Raw genomic sequence first — 24,752 nt, forward strand, 5'->3', positions numbered from 1 at the left:
GTGCAGGCACAGACCATACTGGGCCTGCGCAGTACGCTCCTGGTGACATCATTGGCAATGCAGGCGCAGTGGTTTTCAGACTTGAAATTCCAGACGTGAACAGGAGGTGGGGCCGGAGCATCGGTGAGTGGCTGCACAGGCACAGGATGTCTGTGGGGGACCGATAGAAGCCCCGGGTAAGTTCAACTCATTGCAGAAGCGTTTTTAAAAATTGCCAGCTCTTAAAAAAATAACAAGCCTTTAATGTTATGTCAGGGTGCCTTGGCTGGGAACACACTTGTCTGTACAGAAAGCCATGCGTTTTCTGCCATTTGCACTTCAGCATCTTTGGAATTGTTTTTTGTATGCATTTTTTTTTTATCATTCGTCTTATTTTTATTATCCTTTTTCCACAAAATTCATTGCGATTTTTAAAACAGTATATTGTACATTGCAGAGATCTGAGATTTTCCAATGCAGCCCAGAGTGGAAAATGCACACGAATAAAACAAGTGTACTCCCAGCCTAGAGACTGGAGACTTTGTAACTGTGCCTTTGCTTTCTATGCCTCTCTCCCTCACTCATGGACAGTGGTAGCTGGGCAACCAAGTGCATGTTATGCTTTTAAATGATTTATTGTCCTCTTCCAGTCATTACATTCACGGTTTCATGCTTTGAGAACTTTAGTCACACATTAATGTTGTTCTTGTGCCATAGGATTAATGACATTACCAACAACTTATTTTATTTGTAATTTTTTTTCCTTTCTTTGTGTTATAGTACACATCTGACCCTGTAATGAATAGAGATGGTGGCGAACATCTATGGGTAGCCTGGCCCTGTACCACTTCTGGGTTGCAATGTCCCACAGTAGTACGCATGCCCTGGCCCGGACGCGTTTTAGTACCCATGCCCTGACCTAGCGGTGTGCGTCCTTGATTGGGCGCCTGTGGCCGGGCACACTTCGTGACATCAGACTCATGCGCAAAGCGTGCCCGGCCACAGGCGCGCAATCAAGAACGCACACCGCCAGGCTTTGGCATGCGTACTAATGAACGCGCCAGGGCATGCGTACTACTGCGGGACATTGCGACCTCGAAGTAGTACAGGGCCAGACTGCCCATAGCTGCGCGGCGAGCAGTTTGCCTGTGCAGGCGAGCTGCTCACATACATCCCTAGATGAACAGTGATCTCAGAGAAGCTAATTAGTAAACACAGGATGTTAACAATCTGTCTGCTTCCGTGAAAGTGGACAAACTGCAAATTTATTACAGTATTTGTATCCGCTGTAACAAAGTGTTTTTCTGTAAAGGTTATTATACTGTTGCATATTTTTTAGAGCAGAGAGGAAGTCCTGAGTTCAGGTCCACTTTATGTAATGCTTGCCACCCCACCCCAATGGCCCTTGCCATTTACAAACCTCAGGGGAAGTCTCCTTTATATCCTATACTATAAAACCCCGTTTCCCTGCGCCCCTTCCTGACCCTGTGTCCGTGCATTTGTGCTACTGCGCATGTGTAGCACAGGGCGGGGCCAGGGGGCGGGCATGTGCGGCGTGCACAACTTTTGAGGGAGTGCAGGTGTCGCGGCCAGAGACTAGCGCCGTTTTTAAACGGGCCTTAGGCCTAATATTTTATAAAAAACAAACAAAACTGTGCTCAGATCCCTTTAAAGCAGATCTGAAGTGAGGGGGATACGGAGGCTGTTGCAATTCCTTTTAAACAATACCAGTTGCCTGGCATCTTGGGTTTTTTTTTTGTTTCCTCTTTTCTTTGGCTACAGTGGTGTCTGAATTGCACACCTGAAACAAACATGCAGCTAATCCAGTCAGCTTGTTTATGACCCTTTGGCTAAAAGTATTAAAGGCAGGGTATACAGGCAACTAATATTGTTTAAAAGGAACTGGATGTGTGAGACCTTTGGAAGCTGCCATATTTACTTTTAAGCAATTCCAGTTGCCTGGCAGTCCTGCTGATCTTTCTGGTCAGTAGGGTCTATAATCACACACCTGAAACAAGCATGCAGCTAATTTTGTCAATTTGCATGCTTGTTCAGGGTCTATGGCTTAAAGTATTAGAGGCAGAGGATCAGCGGAACAGCCAGGTAATGTGCATTATTTAAAAGGAAATAAACATGTCAGCCTCCATCTCCCTCTCAAAATAAATATGGCAGCCACTATATCTCTCTCGGTTCAAGTGTCCTTTACACCATGATGCAGACTCTCCCCTTACTGAGCATGTGCAAACAGTCTACGCAGCTAAAACCACCTATAACGCACAGCATGCTGCACTTTCTTTGAACCTGCAGCATTACACTGTAACGCAATGTGGGCACTGTGAACAGCCTATTGATTTTTTTTCATTACTGTGAGTTGGGCTGCGTTACAGGCTGCTCTAACGTGCGCCTGTAACGTCCCACTGTGAAAGCAGTCTGTCTATTGGCCAGTTCAGTGCTCTGTTGCCTGGCAGAATCTGCATGCTTGTACAGGGTCTATGGCTAATCGTATTAGAGGTAGAGGATCAGCAGGACAGCCAGGCAATGTGCTTTAAGGCAATAAATGTCACCCTCTATATCCCTCTCACTGCAGGCGTACTTTAAGGTGCTCTCCTATCCCTGGCCTGAATTGTTGTCAGGGGAAGGTCTGGAGAGGCGGATCCTCACTAGAGATGTCGCGAACCTTCGATTTTTGGTTCGCGAACCCGATTCGCGAACCTTCACGGAAGGTTCGGTTTGTGGAAAAGTTCGCGAACCGCAATAGACTTCAATGGGGATGCGAACTTTGAAAAATAGAAAAAGTTATGCTGGCCACAAAAATGATGGAAAAGATGTTTCAAGGGGTCTAACACCTGGAGGGGGCATGGCAGAGTGGGATACATGCCCAAAGTCCCGGGGCAAAATCTGGATGTGACGCAAAGCAGCGTTTTAAAGTTAACCTGAAGGCAAAAAAAAAAAAAAAAAAAAAGAGATGAACTCACCTGGGGCTTCCCTCAGCCCCCTGCAGCCGATCGGTGCCCGCGCAGCTCCGGTCCGATGCCTCTGGACCCGCCGGCGACGACTTCCGGTTTCGCCGTCACCGGCCGACAGGCATGGGAACGCGAGTGATTGTTCGCGTTCCCAGCCTGTATATCGCCCCCCTATGCTGCTATTGCGACCTCGTCAGCAATAGCAGTATAGGGGGCGATATACAGGCTGGGAACGCGAACAATCGGCTGCAGGGGGCTGAGGGAAGCCCCAGGTGAGTTTTATCCTTTTTGACTTTAGGTTATCTTTAAGGGCAGAAATCACATTGAATGCTAAATTGCAGACCTAAAGTGCTTTAAAACGTCTTGCATGTGTATACATCAATCAGGGAGTGTAATTAGAGTTCTGCTTCACACTGACACACCAAACTCACTGTGTAAACGCACCGCAAACAGCTGTTTGCGTAGTGACGGCCGTGCTGGACTGATGTGCAACATGGCCAGAGTGCAGGCCGTGGCAGTTTTCCAGCCCATATGGTCGCCGGGCTGTGGTAGCTCAATGATAGAACAGTGACTGTCCAGCTGATCAAATTTGGTCTGTCCACAATGAAGCAACGACCTTATTATCTTCTTGTATGTAGGTAGGCATAGGTAGGAGTCCCAGTATAGGTAGGTAGGCATAGGTAGGTGTCCCAGTAGTTAGCTAGGCATAGGTAGGAGACCCAGTATAGGTAGGTAGGTGCCTCAGTAGTTAGCTAGGCATAGGTAGGAGACCCACTATAGGTAGGTAGGCATAGGTAGGTCCCCTAGTGTAGGTAGGTGTCCCCGTATAGGTAAGTAGGTGCCCCAGTAGTTAGGTAGGCATAGGTAGGTGTCCCAGTATAGATAGATAGGCAGGGCCTGGCTGGCACAGTAATAACAATTACCAAGGTCCAGCTGCAACAGATAGGGCTGTATAATGTCAATGAGCAACACACAAAAAAACCCAAACACATCAGGAAAACATTAGCTCTCAAAAGAGCTGTTGAGGGGGGCTATTTTAGCAATAACAATCAGCCAGGAGCAAGCCAAGAGCCTAACTAATCTTTCCCTAGGAGAAAAAATCTGCAGCAGCTCTCCCTAGTCTGTCTATTTGCAGCAGGCACACGAGTGAGTGTCATGGCCAGCGAGCCTGCCTTATATAAGGGGGGGGGGGGGGGGGGCTCCAGGGCTTAGTGTAGCCTGAATGGCTACAATGTGCCTGCTGACTGTGATGCAGAGGGTCAAAGTTGACCCTCATAGTGCATTATGGGGCAAATCGAACTTCAGAAAAAGTTCGCCTGGTGCAGGCGAACGCGAACCCCCAACGTTCGCCTGGAACCGTTCACCGGCGAACCGTTCGCTACATCTCTAATCCTCACTGGCTATCTGAAATGCTAGCTCCCCTGCAAGATAGGACACATTGATAACGCTGGGCCATCCCATGTGCTCCTGGGCTATACCACTAAGGACTAGTGCACAGCAAAATCGCTATTGCAACCGCTAACGCTTAGCGATTTGTGATGGCGTTTTTCTGAAGCGATTTTAGAATGAGCGTTTTTGCTCATTCACTCAAGCGGAATCGCTCCAAAAAATGTTACATGCAGCACGTTTGCGATTTTAGAAAACTCACAATGCTGCTGTGGGAACTCCCTCATGGGGTTTCAGTAGCCAAAGCGCTGGCAATCTGAAAAGTGCTCTTGGTGTGCACCAACCCTAAAGCATACTGGCAGTGTACAAATGTGCAGGTGCATACTTGTCAAAATCTGTACCCCTATTTTGGACAGAACTGGCAGCCAACAGTACTATTTTAGTATTGTTGTTATTTACAATATATATTATATAGTGCCGACCTCTTCCACAGCACTGTAGAGTATATAGTCTTGTCACTTACTGTCACTCAAAGGCTCACAATCTAATCCCTATCATAGTCTGTGCATTGCAGTCTAGAGCCAATATAGAAGGAAGCCAATTAATTTATCTGTTTTTGGAATGTGGGTGGAAACTGGAGAGCCTGGAGGAAACCCACACAGACACTGGGAGAACATAAAAACTCTGAGCAGACAGTGCCCTATCTGCAGAATAAACCTGTAGGCTACTTTCACATTATGCACGCAACATTGCTCAACTTGAAGAACAGGATCGGTGTCGGAAAGTACAGTGGTGTGTATATAGAAAGTGTGTGCCAGGTAATGCCAGTAGTATATTATCGGTAATCATATAAATATTCTACTATCGCCTTCCCTAACCTAACTCTCATGCTAACCCTTCACTACCTACATCTAACATTATCCCAACCCCCTACCTACTCCTAACACACTCAATTTATTTATTAATGACCTAGTAGATGCAGTAGTGAGCAATGTTGCTATGCTTGCAGATGATACAAAATTGTGCAGAATCATCAACTCTCAGGAAGATAGTGTCATATTGCAACAGGATCTGGATAGGATGGCTATATGGGCACATACATGGCAGATGAAATTCAATGTTGAAAAATGTAAAGTCATGCATTTTGGTTGTACCAATGGTCTAGCACCATACAAAATAATTGGGATACAGTTGGGGACATCAAACTTGGAGAAGGACTTAGGAGTACTTATCGACAACAAGTTAAATAATCGTACTCAATGCCAAGCCACTGCAGCTAAAGCTGACACAATTTTGGGATGCATTAAAAGGGAAATAAAAACTCAAGATGCTATCATAATATTGCCCGTTTAACTCTCTAGTAAGGCCACATCTGGAATATGGAATTCAGTTCTGGGCACCACATTACAAAAAAGATATTGCAGTTTTAGAGCAGGTGCAGAGACGAGCAACAAAATTGATACGTGGGATGGAAGGTGTCGCTTACCAAGAAAGGTTAGATAAACTGGGTTTATTTAGTCTAGAGAAAAGACTCCTTAGAGGAGATCTAATTAACATGTATAAATACATCAGAGGGCAATATAATAGCTTGGCGAATGAGCTTTTTGTCCCTAGGCCTTCTCAAAGGACTAGAGGACATGATCTGCGCATGGAGGAAAAACGTTTTAGCCATTTATTTAGGAAAGGGTTCTTTACAGTAAGAGTGATTAAGATGTGGAATGCATTGCCACAGGAAGTCGTTATGGCAAACTCTCTACCTGCATTTAAAGGGGGCTTAGATGCTTTCCTTGCGTTGAAAGACATCCATGGCTACAATTACTAGGTAATGCCTAATGATGTTGATCCAGGGATTTTATCTGATTGCCATCTGGAGTCGGGAAGGAATTTTTCCCTTTTGGGGCTAATTGGACCATGCCTTGTAGAGGTTTTTACGCCTTCCTCTGGATCAACAGGGATATGTGAGGGAGTAGGCTGGAGTTGAACTCGATGGATGTATGTCTTTTTTCAACCTATGTAACATCTCCCCTACCTATGCCTAACACTAACCCTCCCTACCTACACCTAACACTAGCCAATAGCTGAGGTAGCTACATAATAGCTACCTCAGCTATTGCCTCCACCAATATACAGTATATGGAGTTTGGCTACTTGGAAGCCAATTTCCATTTGCTGCTTACTGGATCCCTCTGCCAATATCGCCATTATACACCTTTCCCGCTGTTCAGAGTTTGGCTACTATTGTGTGCAGACATTTGCTGACCTCTCACAATAGCAAAATCTGATGCCAACATAGCTATTTACATTGCGGTCCATGATGGCACCCAAATTACCTGTTCCACATAGAAGCATGCTTCTCATAGAAGTGTGCTTCTCAACGCAGGACAATGCTGTGTGCCATTTTAACACAATTCACTGTACTGTGTCACCAATGTGCAGATGTGAATGCACCACTACAATATACTTTCACCACATTGTAATAATATAGTCAGTTGCAACACAACGGATGCAGTGTGAAAGTACCCTAGTAGTGTTATGAAATCTGCTCGTTCCTAAAATAACAGTATGTCTGACTTTTCATATGATCAGATTTTTCCGGTTTAACTATGAAATTGCTATTTGGAGACTAAATTGTACTACTGGAAGGCCTTATCACTTCCTGTGTGTGGGAGTTCAATTGTAAGATTATTAGTAAACCATGACACCTGCCGTATATTGCACTGTCCCTCCCATCTAATAAGGGAAAAAAGGCATGCTGTCAGGACTACAAAAAATTATCAGCAGAAAAGCTGGGAGGTCCAGCCCTTTAGTATTACCAGCAAAGACCAAGGAAGTATGGTCTTCACATCTCATTGATTTATGTGAATTCCAAGTACAAAACCCTTTTTTTTAATAGTAGAAGTAATAGACTATTGTACCATGTTATCCATCTCTAAAAGTAAGAAGTTTCAAATCAGGATGATACCATTAATTGGCTAACTCAGAAGAAAAGCAGCAAGCTTTTGGCTGTGAAGTACAGGAATCAGTCTGAAGAAGGCTTCATAGCCGAAAGCTTACTGCAGCCAAAGAGATCAGCAGGGCTGCCAGGCAACTGGTATTGTTTAAAAGGAACTACATATGGCAGCTTCCATATTCTTCTCCCTTCAATTGTTCTTTAATTTATCTAGGAGAAATGCTGAAGTAAACAAGTGAGGTCTATCTATTAAATTACGTTTTCCGCACGCATTTTAGATGCTTGAATTTGCTTTTGACGTATAAGTGCTCATGAGCACGAGATTTTGCTGTTTCCTGACCTTTCATCTGTGCATATAGTGAAATCACATGCAGTAATGTGACTGGATAAAGATGTAAACAAGTACTAAGTCACGTTACATTTCCTCCTCTAACTACGGTAATCTCCTCATAATGCTGATCAGCAAAGGACAATGGAATTGCTTGTTTCACTATAGCCCACAACCATACGCTGACATCATGGCTTTAATTCCTTATGAAAATCATAGATGTATTTTCATCTTGGGGAAAAAAATCAAAATTTGTCATATCGAATTCACTATAGTGAACATAGTAATCCAAATTATGCATATGTCAGCTGTTCCTGTGTACCGACTGGGCGCTTGCAAGCACTCGGCATAGGCAGTAAAGCAGTGTACACACATGAGACAAAAGTCTTTGAAAAATTAAAGATCAAAAGCCAATTTTACCACCTCAATGTCGAAGGAGAGCATACCTACAGTCTATTCTCAAGCTGAGCAGATAGAAATCTTTGCAAACTGAGGAATTCATCTGTTGCATAGGTTTGACAGGAAGATTGAAAACGTTGATTGTTCAAAGGATGCTGTAGACATGAAAAGATCAGATCTGCAAAAGACCCCGAAAAAGATTTTTGTATTATCCAGAAAGGCAAATCCACGCATGACTGCAAAGGCCCAGGAGAAAGGTTTGGCTGACACAGGAGTAGTGGTTCATCCTGCTGTGCAGCTTTGCTTGCATCAACATAATCTATAAGGAAAGGTCATCAGGACAAAGTCTTACCTACAACTTCATCACAAAAGTCAATTGGCCTCAATTCACTAAGACCATGCTAGAGATAATAAGGCAAGAGAAAACTTACCTCCACACGTGAGAGAGTTATCTTACCTCCCCTCTCCTGTAGTTAATTTACCTCCTCTGTAGTTATTTTCACATGCAGCTAATTAACAGCCTGTCTTTAACTCTGGAGTTATTTTAAGGATTGGAGAGTTAATTTAAAGACAGAAGAGTTAACTTTAGGCTTGCCTGAGGTAAAATGTTTCCTGAATACTACATGCCTTATCACCATGGTAACAACTCTAGAAGAGTTATTAAAGACAGGAGATAAGTTTAGTGAATTGAGGCCTTTCTGAAGCACACAAGACCAGTATCAAGATGAGCTGGAGGTCTTTTGGAAACAATTGTTGGGAATTTATGACCAAAGTATTTGTCAACCATGGGTCTGTGTGGCAACCAGTGACACAAGAAGCAAAGTACAAGCAGAGGGAAGGATGGATTCCTCTAAATATATACACATTCTGAATGCCAGTGTTAAAGATTATGGGTTCTACAAAAAAGGCAAAATGATCCTAAAATAACTCTAAACTAACCATAAGCTAATTGATGAAAAGCAAGCTGAAGGTTTTGGAGTGGTTCTCGTAGTTCCTGGATTTAAATACCCCTGGAAACCTTTAACCAGTGTAACCAGATATTATTCTTGGGCTGTCTGAACACCATGTTTATTTTGGAACTTAAAGTGAATTGCAACAAAGAATGGGCAAAACTCCTACAACCGGCATCTACTAGCTGTGATATATGATGGGTGGAATGGGCAGGAAGGAGAAATCTCCTTACAGTAGACTGACAACCGCTATTGGCAACTTGGTAAACAGGATAAGAGCGCCCCTTACCTCAAGAGAGTTGTCAAGGCTTGTGTATACAAATGGTAATTTATTGCACAATCCCTTTTTGGTGCACTAAATTACTGTGTGTGAACACAAGCCTTGACAACTTACTTGATGTAAGCTACCTCCTTTATTTCTATTACGTATACAATATCATTTTGGGGCGCCTCTTACCCTGTTTACCACTGTTTTATCCTCCCTTGGAGGGACAGGGCCGTAGTCCCAAATTTTGTTGTTGTTGTTGTTTTTTTATTTTTTAGGGCAACCGTCCACAGAGAGAACCTCCTATTACCAGAGTACGTGACAGGCAATCCCCACGTGCTGAAGGGGGTTGCTGTTTAACGACTCGAGTTTGTGAGTAACTTGTTTGTCTACCATTTGAATTACTAATTTTCAAGATCCAGTATACTACATCATATTGGGCTCTTTCTCTTGTGACCACCCGTAATGCACTCTCCTACAAACACGCTTTCTATCACTGGGTCACCGCTTTATGACTGCCCATTGCTATCAAGCCATCCGTGATAGAAACAGGAGACGTGGGCACCCACGTTCGGCAGAAGTTTGGTTGCTAGCATCAATGTAGGGAAATTTGGGCGCCCCATAAATATCGGGTGTCGGGGCGCCTGCTATGCAAAATAGGGCTGCAAAAAGTGGGAGCTTGCACCCGCTATTAGTAGCTGTATTTTGCATTGCAGGCAGCTCTGGCGTATTATCAGTTGTGGGTTCTCAAATTCCCCTGCATTGCCAGTATTTTAATTGGTGCCTATTGTAATGCTCGTAAACTAGCTTTTTTTTTTTCTTTCTCCGGGAGAATAGGGTTAAGTTCAGAGTAAAATAAATCAGTATGTCTTACCGACTATTTCACAATTATTATTACAAGAGTAGAATATCGGTAAATTTACTAGTTTACCCATATTGGCTGTCTCTGTCCACCTAAATTCCCCCCCCTTTTTTCCCTCTTCCCATGTGCGTCTGTGATACTGTGCCCTGCTTTGCTGACATACTGTGTGATCCTCTACACTGTTCTGTCCTGTCCCGTCACAGCCTATCCTCTGTCTCTGTTATGTATACTGCAATGATGTCATCTGTCTTCCACCACTCATGTCATCTCTGCTGAGAACAACCCACCTCCCTAATCTCCTTCTGTACACCCTTTTATTCACTTCCCACCTTGTATTTCCAGTGTCACCTGTCCTAACCTAACCATCTTCTCCTCGTCTTTTTACTCCTTGGTATCTTTTTGCCTTTCCACCCATGTCTCCTTTATTCTTTCCCCACATCACCTCTCTTGATCTCCACTAACCAATGATCTTCCATCTACCTTCCATGTCACATCTTTTGACCAACCCCTCTCCTCGTCTATTCACCTTGTTCCTCGTATAACCATCACCTGCACGCCCAACCTTCATCTAATTCTTGTATTTTACAACCTCATTTCACGCTTCCTGACCTTCATCCAATCACTAAACCACTATCCAGGGGAATCCCTGCCCTTCCACCACAATATCAGATCTCCATACTCGCCTAAACCCCCCCCCCCATCCCTCTTCTATCCTTGATCCTCAACCCCCATCATGTTACCTATAGTCTTTGATCATTCATCTACCTTATGCCTGGTCTCTCCATTATAGAAAAATGCAACTGCATGCCTTTTACAATGCTGAGAAATGTTTATATGCATTGCAAACCTATCCACTCCCTGTGCCCCCCCCCCCCCCCCCCCCACCGTTTACACACTCACTCACTCACTCACTCACTCACTCACACATTCGTATTTAGGTGAAAATCCTGCCCTACCCTTTTTGTACTGCCATATAAATTCCTTGAATGCGTGTGACTTACATTGTTTGGATAAGAGAAGTTAAGCAAATCTTTGTGAAAATAGAATAAACAATAACTCACCTTTTCATAAATGACTTTCAGCCTATGACATATGAGGAAGTTTTAAAGTATGAGGAAGTGTTATAAACTGATTGGCATATTCTCAAAACTCACAAACCCACTTTTTTATATTTTAACCCTTACATTACTATTTATGAATGAGATGCAAATAAATAAATGCAAATGTGGTGCAAAATTATGTAGCTGGAAAATGGACCAATCGCAACCCGCCAAAGTGTATTCTGATTGTTATTTTTCCAAGCTGCATACATTTGCATTCAAAATGTATATAATTCTGCATCAACCGGAAATTATTTGCATCTCATTGACCTTCCCCTTCCCTGGAGCTAAACATTTCAGTGCACATGTTTAGTGTGTGTGTGTGTGTGTGTGTGTGTGTGTGTGTGTGTGTGTATATCTATATCTATATCACACTATTTCTACACTGTAATAATCCTGTAGCTGTTCTCTCATCTCACTACTTGCTCCTTTTTATCTTATTTCATTTTTTTTTTTTTGTACGGGGGTGCTTGATATGGTTTATATTACAAAGTCATTTTGAAGCCTCATCCCACTATGTCCATTGGTTCCATATTGAATGAAACTGACCTCTTGACTGCCTCTTACTTAACTAATCCCCTTCCTTTTATTTGCTGTAGTCTAGTTTTGTGTAAGATTCCCATCTAGTGATGCACTGACAGATCTCACACTCTTCTCATTTTCTCTCTTAAGCCGCATCTACACGTGTAGATGCGGCGGCGATGTTCCTTACCAATCGAGCCACTGATGCGGCTCGATTGATAAGATCCGACAGGTCGGATCTTGCTACCGCCGATTCCCTGCTCGTTCCCCACAAGGGGACAATGGCAGGGAATCGAGCGGAGGATGCGCGGCGCAGGGACGAGCGGGTATTGATTCCAGAGCACGCGCGGGGACGTGGAAGAGGCAATCCAACGGCTAATCGAGCCGCCGGATCGCCGCCTCATCTACGTGTGTAGATGAGGCTTAAGGCCTGGTGCACACCAAAACCCGCTAGCAGATCCGCAAAATGCTAGCAGATTTTGAAACTCTCTCTTTTTCTGTAGCGTTTCACCTAGCATTTTGCGGTGTTGGGAAGAGTTTTTGGTGTAGTGATTTCATATATTGTTACAGTAAAGCTGTTACTGAACAGCTTCTGTAACAAACTCCTGCAAAACAGCTCTGAACTGCCATTTTTCAGAGCGGTTTGTATTTTTCCTATACTTTACATTGGAGGCAGAAACGCCTCACCCCGGGAGTATGCGTTTCAACAAAACGCCTCCCGCTCTGGTGTGACCCACCCCATTGAAATACATTACCCTAGCGTATCCGCGGCTGCAGAAACTCTCAAAAAGCCGCTCAGTGTGCCCCAGCCCTCACTCTGGCCCATATGCAATTTACTTTTTATCCTGAGTTTTCCCTCAGGTGATATTTTCACAACTTGTGTAAAAAAAAAAAAAAAAAAAAAAAAAAAAAAAAAAGCCTTTTGAGCCAAAACATGCAAGAAAATACTCAATAAAATTAATAGTACTTTTTCATCAACTTTTGGGTACATTTCCAATTGTAAAATGCTGAAAAGTTTTGTTTAAAGAGAAGATGACAATTCTCTCCTAGGAGATAACTCAGGTGAAAAAGTTAATTGACTCTCTCACACTCTCTCACACACACACATCGACTTTACACTGCAGGCTGATTTGTTTCAGCAAGAATTCTCTCAGCAATCATCCTCTTGTTTTGGGTACATTTCGATACGCTGAAAGTACGGTAAGATATTTTTCACATATGTAGAAGTTTGTTTTTGTTTTTTAATACAAAATTAATTCAGCTCAATATTTAAACCCGTCTGAATGTATTTGGTCTACTAAAAAAAAAAGTGGTATTTGAAGTTCGTGTTTAATCTCCACATTTATTGCTTTGCCTCTACATTGTCGTTATAAAGATTAGTCGTGTAATATAAAAATTGCCCTTTGCTTGTGAATACTTCATGAAGTCGGAATGGAGATGCAACAGAGCGGAGGTGTGGGGGCAGTGTGCCTTTTTCCTGATGTTTAAGTTAGTGTCCCACTCAAGACCCAGGAATCGGAAATAAAAATTGTCTCAAAAATAACGAAACGCGAATGCAACGCATTGGGAAGTAGGCCTAATTCTGTGGACATACTGGCAGGTAGAGAAAACAGTTTTGTAAGAAGTAATACCTTTTTTATACACTGGTGAAAATCTGTCCCTGGATTCTCTAGTGTAGGGTGTCAGCGGTGGTGTAGCTAAGGAGCTGTGGGCCCCGATGCAAGTTTTATATTGGGGCCCCCCAAGCACTCTATACATAACAATTGATATGGTGCACCAAAACCTGCTATTGACAACTACAGTGTCGGAGGTGCAAGAAGGGGATGGGGAACAGTTTATTAATGATTACTACTATTCAAAGTATCTATAGAAGTGATTATTATGAGCACAGGACCAATAGAGCGCTAATACTGCAGTTGAGGGAGGGCCCTTTGGGGCCCCTCTGGCCCAAGGGCCCCAATGCGGTCGCAACCTCTGCAACCCCTATTGCTACGCCGCTGGGTGTCAGCATGCTATATTTATAACATGAGAATTTCTATTTTTAGTTTGACAACGAATAGGGGCATGAAGTAACAAAAGATGAGCCTCAAGGGCCTGTTTCCATTGTATGCAGATTCCTATTACGAAAATCCACATGAGAAATGTGTGCAATGTTAATCCGTTTCCCTTCGCTGCAGTTTTATTCACACCACGCAGCAGTTTTCAATGTAATGATTTGTCAATTATTATGTTAGACGCATGCAAAAATTTGCATGCAAATTGGTAAGGAATGATGTAAAAAAATTTTCATACAGAAAAGTGCATGCAAAATATACTATCCTTGTGGAAACACAGCCTCAAAGAAGGGTTTTGCCCTGATTAGACAATCAGCAGTTGATCTGACAAATGAGCAGTCCAGGCTGCCGACGGCCACAAGCTCCATTTAGCTGCAGTTACATGGTTCAGTGAGGTTTTGTTCACATCTAAAATCGAAATCGCTGACTGCAATTTTTTATTTTATTTTTTTTTTGGGCGATTTTTTTTCCACCCTACCTCCCTCTCCCAGTGCTCGGATGGGTGCTGCGGGTGTTTTTTTTTTTTTTTTTTTTTTTAAGCGCTTTTCAAAAACTCTTATGCAGAGCGATTTCTGCTTTTTTACTTCCTGATGCAAGTCAGGATGTGATCTTTTTGACTTGGAAAAGTGCAAATGCAATTGCCGGATACATCAATTTGTGAGCGTTTAGCGCCTTTCCTATACCTTCTATTGTAGCAAAATTGCCCCAAAAATGGTACATGCAGCACTTTGCTGAACGGAAAGCAGACGCAGCACGCTGATATGAACTATCCCATAAGGATTCACTGCACTAGCGATTTCAGGGTGTTTTTTAAAAATCGCCAGCGCTCAAAAAATGCAAAACGCTCTAGATATGAACAAGCCCTCGGCTTTGTTCACATCTAAATTTGAAATCGCTGACGCCAGCGATTTGATTTTTCTTCCTCTCCCGGCGCTTACCTGTGCGTTTGCAATTTTCCTATACCTGCCATTATAGCGAAATCGCCCCAGAAATGGTACAGGCAGCGCTTTGGTGAGTGGATCGGAATCAAACCACTCAGATGTGAACACTCTCATAGGGAATCCTTGTACAAACGCGTTTAGTGCGATTTTCAAAATCGTTAGAGCTAAAGAAAAAAAGAAATGCCCCAGGTGTGAACAAGCCCTAAAACTGCGAATAACAAACGGTGGCCTGACTGGCCGTGAAAAAGTCTCATGTCCCGTCAAAGCACAGCAGTTGGTGTGCACAAACTACATGGCGGCCGCCTATCCACTGCCTACAGGGCAGCCATCGGGGGGAGAACTGACATTGCAGTGAGGGGCCCAGGGCTTCTGAGGGCCCTGGGCTCCCGCAAAGTGCTGGCTGCGGGCCTGTGGCTCACTAACCAGCACACCACGTTCCAGCACTGAGAACGTTCCAGTGCTTGAACGCAAGGAGCAGATGAGTGAGCCCGCTACAGCAACAAACAAAGAACATTTACATCGTGCTTTTCTCCTGGCGGACTCAAAGCACCAGAGCTGCAGCCACTAGGACACGCTCTATAGGCAGTAGCAGTGTTAAAGAGACTTGCCCAAGGTCTTCTACTGAATAGGTGCTGGCTTACTGAACAGGCAGAGCTGAGATTCAAACCCAGGTCTCCTGTGTCAGAGGCTGAGCCCTTAACCATTACACTATACAGCAGACTTTCTATTCTGGGGCACCACCTATATCTGGCTACAGGCTACCTATACTGGGCCACCACCTATACCTGGCTACCTAATACTGAGGGCACCTATGCTTGGATACCTATACTGGGGGCACCTATACCTGGGTAGGGCAGGTAAACGAGCTGAGACAGAGGGGCGCAAGAGGTAACACGGGGATAAGAGAGGCCCAGGGGGAACAGAGGCGGACAAGAGGCACAGGGAAAAAAGAGATGAGAACATGAGGTCACACAGAGGGACACAAAAGAGGCACAAACTGAGGTGAGACAGGGGGAGAAAAGAGGCACAGGAAGAAAAGAGGGGGACAAAAGAGAACAGATAAAGGATAAGAACGGACTTACAAGTCCCTATCTCATTTGTTAACTGGGGACTACGTGTATTTTGCTAGTATGTGGCTCCACCCACAACATGCCATGATCACGCCCCCACTTTTTGCCGCATCACGCTGTGCATGCCATTTTCTTCAGTGTCGGAGCCATGTACATTTTTCACCGCAGCGCACTTCACGCACAGACACGGGGGTGGGGTGGCTAGTGGGCAAGCACAGCAACCAGTGGGTGGGCCCAGGGAGGGGGGGGCCAGGCCTGATGTGCGAGGGGCCCCAAAATTTCTGATGGCGGCCCTGACTGCCTATGCCGAGTGCTAACAAATGCCAGACTGGTAGACAGGAGCAGCTGACAGGCTGGGAATACACAGCTCGCGGAAAAGAGGCCTTAAAGGACAACTGAAGTGAGAGGGATATGAAGGCTGCCATGTTTATTTCCTTTGAAACATTACTAGTTGCCTGGCAACCCTGCTGATCTATTTGACTGCAGTATTGTATGAATAACACCAGAAACAAGCATGCAGCTAATCTTGTCAGATCTGACAATGTCAGAAACTGCTGATCTGCTACATGCTTGTTCAGGGTCTATGGCTAAAAGTATTAAAGGCAGAGGATCAGCAGGGCTGCCATGCAACTGGCATTGCTTAAAAGGAAATAAATATGTCAGCCTCCATATACTTCTCACTTCAGTTGTCCTTTTAAAGGGCACCTGAAGTTAGAGGGATATGGAGGCTGCCATAATTTTTTTTTTTTTTTTTTTTTTTTTTTTTTTTTTAAAAGGAACCCGAGGTAAGTGGGCTATGAAGGCTGCCATATTTCATTCCTTTTAAACAATACCAGTTGCCTGGCAGTCCTCCTGATCCTGTATCTCTAATACTTTTTGCCATAGACTCTGAACAAGCATGCAGCAGATCGGTTACTTGGAGTCAGCTAATGCAGGTTTTACTGGATTAGCCATATACTTCTTCTGGGGTTTTGACACAGACACTACTTATGCCAGAAGAGCAGTGGAACTGCCAGGCAACTGGCATTGTTTACAAGGAAATAAATATGGCAGCCTCCATATTCCTCTCACCTCGTGTTTCCTTTAAAGGAGTCATCAGGCAGTATTAAAGAAAATAAGTGCTACTTACCGGGGGCTTCCTCCAGCCCCAAGCTCCCAGCACGTCCCTCGCCGCAGCTCTCCCCACAGCCGTTCACCGAAGCTCCGTCCCGGCCCCCGGCGATGACGTCAGGGCAACCTCCAGATCGGCCTGTACTGCGCCTGTCAATCACCGTCACGTGTGCCGGAGCGGGCCGCGCAGCCGCAGTAGTTCTGCGCAGTCCGCTCCGGCCCACGTGGCGGTGATTGACCGAGCCGCTTGCGCAGGCGCAGTACAGGCCGACCTGGAGGTCGCCCTGACGTCATCGCCGGGGACCGGGACGGAGCTGCGGCGAACGGCTGCGGGGAGAGCTGCGGCGAGGGACATGCTGGGAGCTTGGGCCTGGAGGAAGCCCCCGGTAAGTAGCCTTTCTTTTCTTTAAAGCCCAGTCTACACGATACGATTCTTTGTGCGATTACGATTCTATTTACAATCTGATTAAATCCGGCATGTCCGATCGGGATTCGATCTAATTCGATTTGCCATTGCAAAACCATGGCAAATCGAATCCCGATCGGACATGTCAGATCTTATCAGATCGTAAATAGAATCGTAATCGGATCGCACAAAGAATCGTATCATGTAGATGGGGCTAAAAGGGGAACTTCAGCCTAAACAAACATACTGTCATCAAGTTACATTAGTTATGTTAACTAGAATAGATAGGTAATATAATTACTTACTCACCCTGTTTTAAAAGAACAGGCAAATGTTTGTGATTCATGGGGGCAGCCATCTTTTTGGTTGAAAGGTGACAAGGAGCAGGAGACACAGTTCCAACTATCCTGTGTCCTGATTACCCCTCCCAGCTGCACACGCTAGGCTTCAAATGTCAAATTCAAAAAAAAAAAAAAAAAAAAAAAAAAAAATTGCACCAAAACAGCAGAACGAGAACAAAATCAGAAATCCCATCATGCTTTGCACAGCATCAGGGGAAAAGAGCCCGGGCAGTTTTCTTCTGTGCAGCTAAAAATGAGGCTTGAATAATAGAAACAAAGTTCTGATGCTGTGAAACTGTTAAAGAAACACAAAGCCTTTTCAGTGCTGCTGAGTCGATTTTTAGTCCGGAGGTTCACTTTAAGGCTGCTTTCACAGTGGGACGTTACAGGCGCACGTTAGTGCAGCCTGTAACGCTCCCCAAGGCACAGCAATGTAACTGCAATGGGCTGTTCACAGTGCCCACGTTGCGTTACATTGTAACGCTGCACGTCAATCTAAAGTGCAGCATGCTATGGCGTTAGAGCAGCTTTGCCGCGTTAGCCTGCTTGCACAGGCGCAGTGATTAGCCACATGGCTAATTAATATTCACTGCACTGTGCTGACGTCACTAGCGGGACCACGTGATGCGAGTTTTCCGCTCACATGGTCTCCAGCAGCGCATGCGTACTATAGTACGCATCACGGACACATCAAAGAGCTGCTTAATGCGGCTCTTTGCTAATGTCCTCTGCCACCACCACCATGCGTTGCGTTAGGTGCACGTTCTGCGACCTTAACGTAGCACCTAACTTAGTGTGAAAGAATCCTTAGTGTGAAAGAATCCTAATACTGCCTGATTACTCCTTTAAGCAATACCAGTTGCCTGGCTGTCTTGCTGATCCTCTGCCTCTAATACTTCTAGCCATAGACCCTGAACAAGCGTGCAGATCAGCTGTTTCTGACATTTTTTTGTTAAATCTGGTGAAAGAAAGAAGTTGTGAATCAGGATGATACCATTGTTGGCTAACTTAAAGTGGAACTGAATATTAAAACAAAAACATTTCACTTACCTGGGGCTTCTGTCAGCCCCTTGCAGCCTTCCTGTCCCGCGCCGGTCTTCCACGATCCTCCGTTCTCCCGCCACCAGCTAGTTTCGTTACTGTCAATGGCAATTGCGCCTACGCGCCCCAAGCCACACGTATCTCTTTGCGCTTTTGTGGGCAGGAACTTGAAGAAAGATATACACATGGCCCGGGGGGCGCAGGTGCTGTTGCCGTGTCAACCAAACCGAAACTAGCTGGCAGCGGAAGAATGGAAGATCGTGGAGGACCGGCGCGGGACAGGAAGGCTGCAAGGGGCTGGCAGAAGCCCCAGGTAAGTGAAACTAATGCCATGCACGGCTATGGGATCCGCAGCCTCCCGCGCCGATTCAGATGGAAAAGCCGGCCCGAATCGCTAGCGGTAGCAATTCGGCCGACGTTGCCATTGCAGCCTATGGCAGAGTTTCCCCGCACTATTCGCCTGCTGGGAAACTCTGCGGATTCATGGCGGTTTCCGCTCAAGTGGAAACGCGCCCTCAGATTTAAAATTGTTTAACTTTTTTTTTTTTTTTTTTTTTTATTCCCATATGCTTTTAATTAAATCTATTGAGACGTGTTTTAAATGTGAATTATCTTATTTTGCATCTCACATTTACATTACTGGATGAACTCAGCACCATACTATGGAAATTATAAAGTTATGGGAGAAAGGACAGACAGAGCGGCTCAATGCTCTGTGCTAGTCCAGCTGTCAGATTAATTCTTCGCATAAAGGGAACCTGAAGTGAGAAGAATATAGAGGCTGCTATATGTATTTTTCTTTTAAGCAATACCAGTTTCCTGGAGGCCATTCTGATCTGTTTGGCTGCAGTAATGTCGGAATCGCACCAGAAACATGCAGCTAATCTTGTGAGATCCAATAATGTCAGAAACACCTGGTCTGCTGCATGCTTGTTCAGGCGGGATGGCTAAAAGTATTAAAGGCAGAGGATTAGTAGGATAGCCAGGCAACTGGTGAGTTTCACTTACCTGGTTACCTGGGGCTTCTGTCAGCTTCCCTGTGCCCACGCCAGTCCTCAAGGTTTCACTTTCTTCAGTCGCCGTCGAATGTACCTGCACGTCCCTGGGCATGCGCATGCTTGTTCGCGCTCCCGGGAGCATCCTTCGCAGGTGAAGTAGAGATTTTCGCTGGTAAGTTGGGGATAACGAGACTGTGCAGCAGCAGGGGATGGGAGGATCGTCGAATAGTGCTGGCACTGGGCGGATGCAGGGGGCTGGCAGAAGCCCCCTTTTTACTATCTTCAGGTTCCCTTAAGGCAACCAGCAAGAAAGAAAATACCTAATTTTAATAGTACTTTTTCACTTACATTTTGGTATTTTGTTCAGTTGTAGAATGCTGAAAATTATGTGCTAGGCCATGGCCGGATTTATACTTTTTCTGCCCCTAGGCCAAGTGTACTGGGACTCCCCTTCCTTGTGCTGCACAGCCCCTCCCATTCCATGTACAGCCCCTTCCATGTGTATCATCCAATTTTCTGCAGCACCTCTTTCATGAACAGCTCCCTTGGCCATTCGCTTCCCTTTTTCATGTGTTGATCCCCCAATTGCAGCCTCCTCTTTCATATGTAGCTTACACTTTTTTTTTTTTTTTTTTCCCCATGTTCAGGTGCCCCTCTGGGCTACAGCTGCCCAAGGCCGATACCTTTGTGGCCTTTCCAGAATTCTGGCCCTGGCCAGGAGAAAACTTAGATGAAAGGGTAGATTGAATAAGGACCTATGTTTCTTTACACCCAAAATTTAGCATATAATATGACAAATAAGCGAGTTACTCATGAACACTTGCCATGTTGGTGACATTTTGTTTTAACCTGCTGTCTTTTCAGTACAGTTTTATTTGTAGAATATTACCTTATATGATGGAAATTGGAACTCTGCAGACATTCTGGCCCCATTTTATATTTGGTTATTACTAGGGATGGTCGGAACTGCCAATTTCCGGTTCCGCGGTAAATCCGCATTCCGCCAAAGCCAACTACCGATTCCGCTTTCTGCTACCAATTTCCGCATTCCAATGCGGAATTTCCATCGAAAATCGTGGAAATTCCGCCCGACTTTAACATCGATTTTCTCAAACTATAAGGTCTTTTTGAAAACTTTTTTTTTTTTTTTTTTGCATCTTGTTCAGAAGATTCTGTTTAATAAACCCTGAAAATCTGGTGTTTCTAGGCCGATTTTTACTGTAATGTAAAATGCAGAAAATAGACAGGTGCAGATTTTCTGCATTTTACATTACAGTAAAAATCCGCCGACTTTAGCGGTTAATAGCAAAGCCCCCGTAAGTCCTAGAAACACCAGATTTTCAGGGTTTATTAAACAATCTTGTGAACAAGGTTCAAAAAAAAAATTTGCAAAAATACCTTGTAGTTTTTGAGAAAATCAATGTTAAAGTCGGGTGGAATTAACGCGATTTCCGGCGGAAATCCGCCTACCGCACTTGCATTACCGATTTCCGCATTCCGATGCGGAGATGCAATTTCATTTTTCAAATTGCATTTCCGCTGAATCCGAATGAGCATCCCTAACTATTACTCTTAAATTGTTTTTTATACATTAATCTGCAGTTGCCAGTGAATGAAAAACATTATTATATCCAATTGCACAGGTGGCAAAACTCTGAGCCCAAAAGTGGAACATGAAAAGCTGCTAGTGTGAATGTGGCTTTCTATGATGCTATTAATATCTTGGTAGCTTCTCATTTTGTATTGGGGATTGTCAGAAAGCAGAAGGTGTGCAATATGGAGCCCTCAACAGCGTTGCTTCAGCTGTGTAGCTATTTGCATGAGATGGTGATTACAAAGTCTGTGTCAGCAGGCTATAAAAAAGGGAGCTTTCATGGAAATGGTTACATAATAGTCTTGGGAAAGAACGCATAATGATTGGCTGAGATACTAGAAGTCATAGGGATTTGAGTCATAGCTTGGACAGGCAAATCAAGGAAGGTGATGTTTACATGCATAAGATGGTAATCGGATACATAGAAGGTAAGGTAAATAATCTTTCCATTCACAGTGGAATGTTTATCCATATGTGAACCAGCTAGCTACCCCCTTCATTTAACATAATTGAATGTACTGTGTTACCTGATTTATAAAACACATGACCGATAACATTCAAGCAGTCGTAGATACATTTTGTTGGGATCAGAAATTACACCATAAAGTATAAAACTTTAAAGTGTACCAGAGACAAATATTAACGTTTGATACATACCTGGGGCTTTCTCCAGCCCCATCCGCAAGGATTGCTCCCACGCCGCTGTCCTCAGCCTTCTCCAGCTCTGGTACTGGGTTCCATAACTTTATCCAGTCGCGGTCGGAGAGAGCGCACTGCGTATGCTCAGACTGGCTTAAGTGATAAGACCTGGGACAACTGAATTCAGAGGGTTATGGAGACTGCTATATTTCATTTTAAGCAATATCAGTTGCCTGGCTGTCCTGCTGATCTCTGCCTCTTAGGCCCTCTGCCATAGGCCCTGAACAAGCATGCAGCAGATGAGGAGTTTCTGACATTATTGTCAAGTCTGACAAGATTAGTTACGTGCTTGATTCTTGTGTGATTCAAACACTACTTAAGCCAAATAGATCAGCAGGGCTACCAGGCAACTGGTATTGTTTAAAAGTAAATTAAATATGGCAGCCCCCATATTGCTATCACTTCAGTTGTGCTTTATAGAACCAAACAGACCTCTGAGCTTAGTTGGTGTTACAGCAGTTATGATTGCCTCTTATCTAGTGACTGATGAATTACAGGTAGTCCCTGACTTACGAACGCCCAACTAACAACCCACCAATACAAACCACATGGATTCTGTCAGATTAAGTGAAAAATGTTTTCAAATGGGACTTGTAGTTTTTGAGAAAATAGATTTTAAATTCAAAGAAAAATGGCTTTTAAACTTGTATAAGCAGGTACAGAGGGCAGAGGAGGCACAGGGGACAAAGATGGCACAGTGTTCCGACTTAAGGACAGATTCAGGTTAAAAATGAACCTACAGTCCCTATCTCGTTTGTTAACCGGGGACTACCTGTACCCCAATAACTTGTGCCAGTGATGAGGAAAAGGTAAGCTACCCTGCCAAGTGCTGCTCTAATCTGCTACGATCCAAGGACTGTATAAATGAGCTAGCTACAGATTGGCCAGTTCAAGCTCCACTGTCTCAAAAAAATGCTAAAATGTAAAATGCATACATATAAAGATCTACATTTTGTTCTAGAGTAAAATGCACTGTAAATGACTTATCGACTGTTTCCAAACTAATCCATCTCCTCATGGGGGGGTTCTCAGAGGTTTCTTTATTTTTTGGGTAAAGGAAATGAATATGGATTATCCCCCATGAGGAGATGGTCTAGTCCAAAACCTATCAGATCTGTCAGATTTTTACTACTTACTGTAAATGACAGTGGAGAAGGAATTTTGTAGTGCATTTTACAATGGGAGAACTGTACATCTTCTCATCATCCTGCTCTTACCAGCTTGCACCCTGCTGTGTCCGTGCCCCCTATCCCCTGCAACATGGTGTGCAGAGAGCACTGGTCAAGACTACCTGTGTCCCCTGGCTTGTGGAGCGGAGTGTGCAAGCAACGTGTCAGCGGTGCAATGATCAGGGATTCTGCCTGTGTGGCAATCGCTGTCTCATATCTAGTGGCTTCTTGAGACACCGCTGTATGATCTGTCTATGGGGAGAGGGGCTGACTTGTACTGGGGGAACATCTGGCTACTGTGGAGGGAGCTATATTGGGGAGGGGGCTTATATGCGAGTCAATCACTTTTTCCTGGTTTCTGAGGAAAAAGTGGGTACCTCGGCTTATACACTGGTCGGCTCTTATGCAAGTATATATATAAATGTACAATTTTTCATGGTTCTTTCAGTTCCTGCTTCTTCAGTGACTTTTCTTCCAGCTACAGCATCCAGGAAAACCTCTGATTTTTTTTTTCCCCTGCCCCACCAAACTGTTTTTTTTTTGTTTGGTTTTTTTTTGCTTTTTTTTTTTTTTTTTTTTTTTTTTTTTCCAAGATTGCAAGGATCTTAGTAATTGTTTCAGTTTTTAAAGACATTTTATGCAAATTTTTTTCTACACATTGCTATGTAAAATCCTTTGACTTATTCACTAAAATCTGGCAGTATTTCCATGTAAAAAAGAAATGCATTTAACTAATCTACATATTTATAATGGGCGGGCGGCTCTCCTGTGGGCAGACAATTGTCACCCAGCTGCATTTCTAAAGATTAGTTACTAAAGATGTAGAATACTAAAAAAAAAAAAAAAAAAATTGTTGTATAACCAGATAAAGTTGTCCTTACTGCTAATGACACAGCCTGATTTGCACAGCCTTTGCGTTAAAGTAAAAATAAAGGCGATGTGCCTGGATATGTGGTGTTTGTTGTGTTTTTTTTTTTTTTTTTTAAGTTAAAGTAGTCTGCTTAGAAAAACAGAGGATTTTAAATGCAAATTGTTTTCTCTGCTTGTGATAAAGCATCGGTAACACCTATTTTCCCCCGCAATTGATGTTCTTTAAGGCCTCTTTCACAATGCGACGTTTAAGTCGCACGTTATAAAATATAATGCAGAGTAACGCACAGAAATGCAAAGTCTGTGTGACAGTTACAGTGCACAAGTTGCGTTTGTGTGTAGCGTTATTAGAAAATGCTGCATGCTGTGCGTTTATCAATGAACCTGCTGCGTTACTTGTGTTGCACATGCTCAGTAATGTTGTTTTTCTTTTTTCTTTTTTAAAATGTTCCGCATGCACCGTATTCGTTCAATAGTAATTACATGTTCTAACGTGCGACTTTAACGTCACACTGTGAAAGTGTATAAGTGTTGCGTTAGGGCCACGTTGTGCAACCTTAAAGAGAACCAGAGCGGATCAAGAAAAGCTTTTATACATACCTGGGCTTCCTCCAGCCCCATACGCACGGATCGCTCCCACGCGGCCGTCCTCCGCTGCCTGGATCCGCCGATACCGGGTCCCGTCATTACCGCCAGTCGGCTGGCGGACGCGGCCAATTCTCTGCATCACAGGGGCCTCCCTCCATACGGTTACG

Source organism: Hyperolius riggenbachi, chromosome 7, assembly GCF_040937935.1.
Source record: "Hyperolius riggenbachi isolate aHypRig1 chromosome 7, aHypRig1.pri, whole genome shotgun sequence".
Lineage (NCBI taxonomy): Eukaryota > Metazoa > Chordata > Amphibia > Anura > Hyperoliidae > Hyperolius > Hyperolius riggenbachi.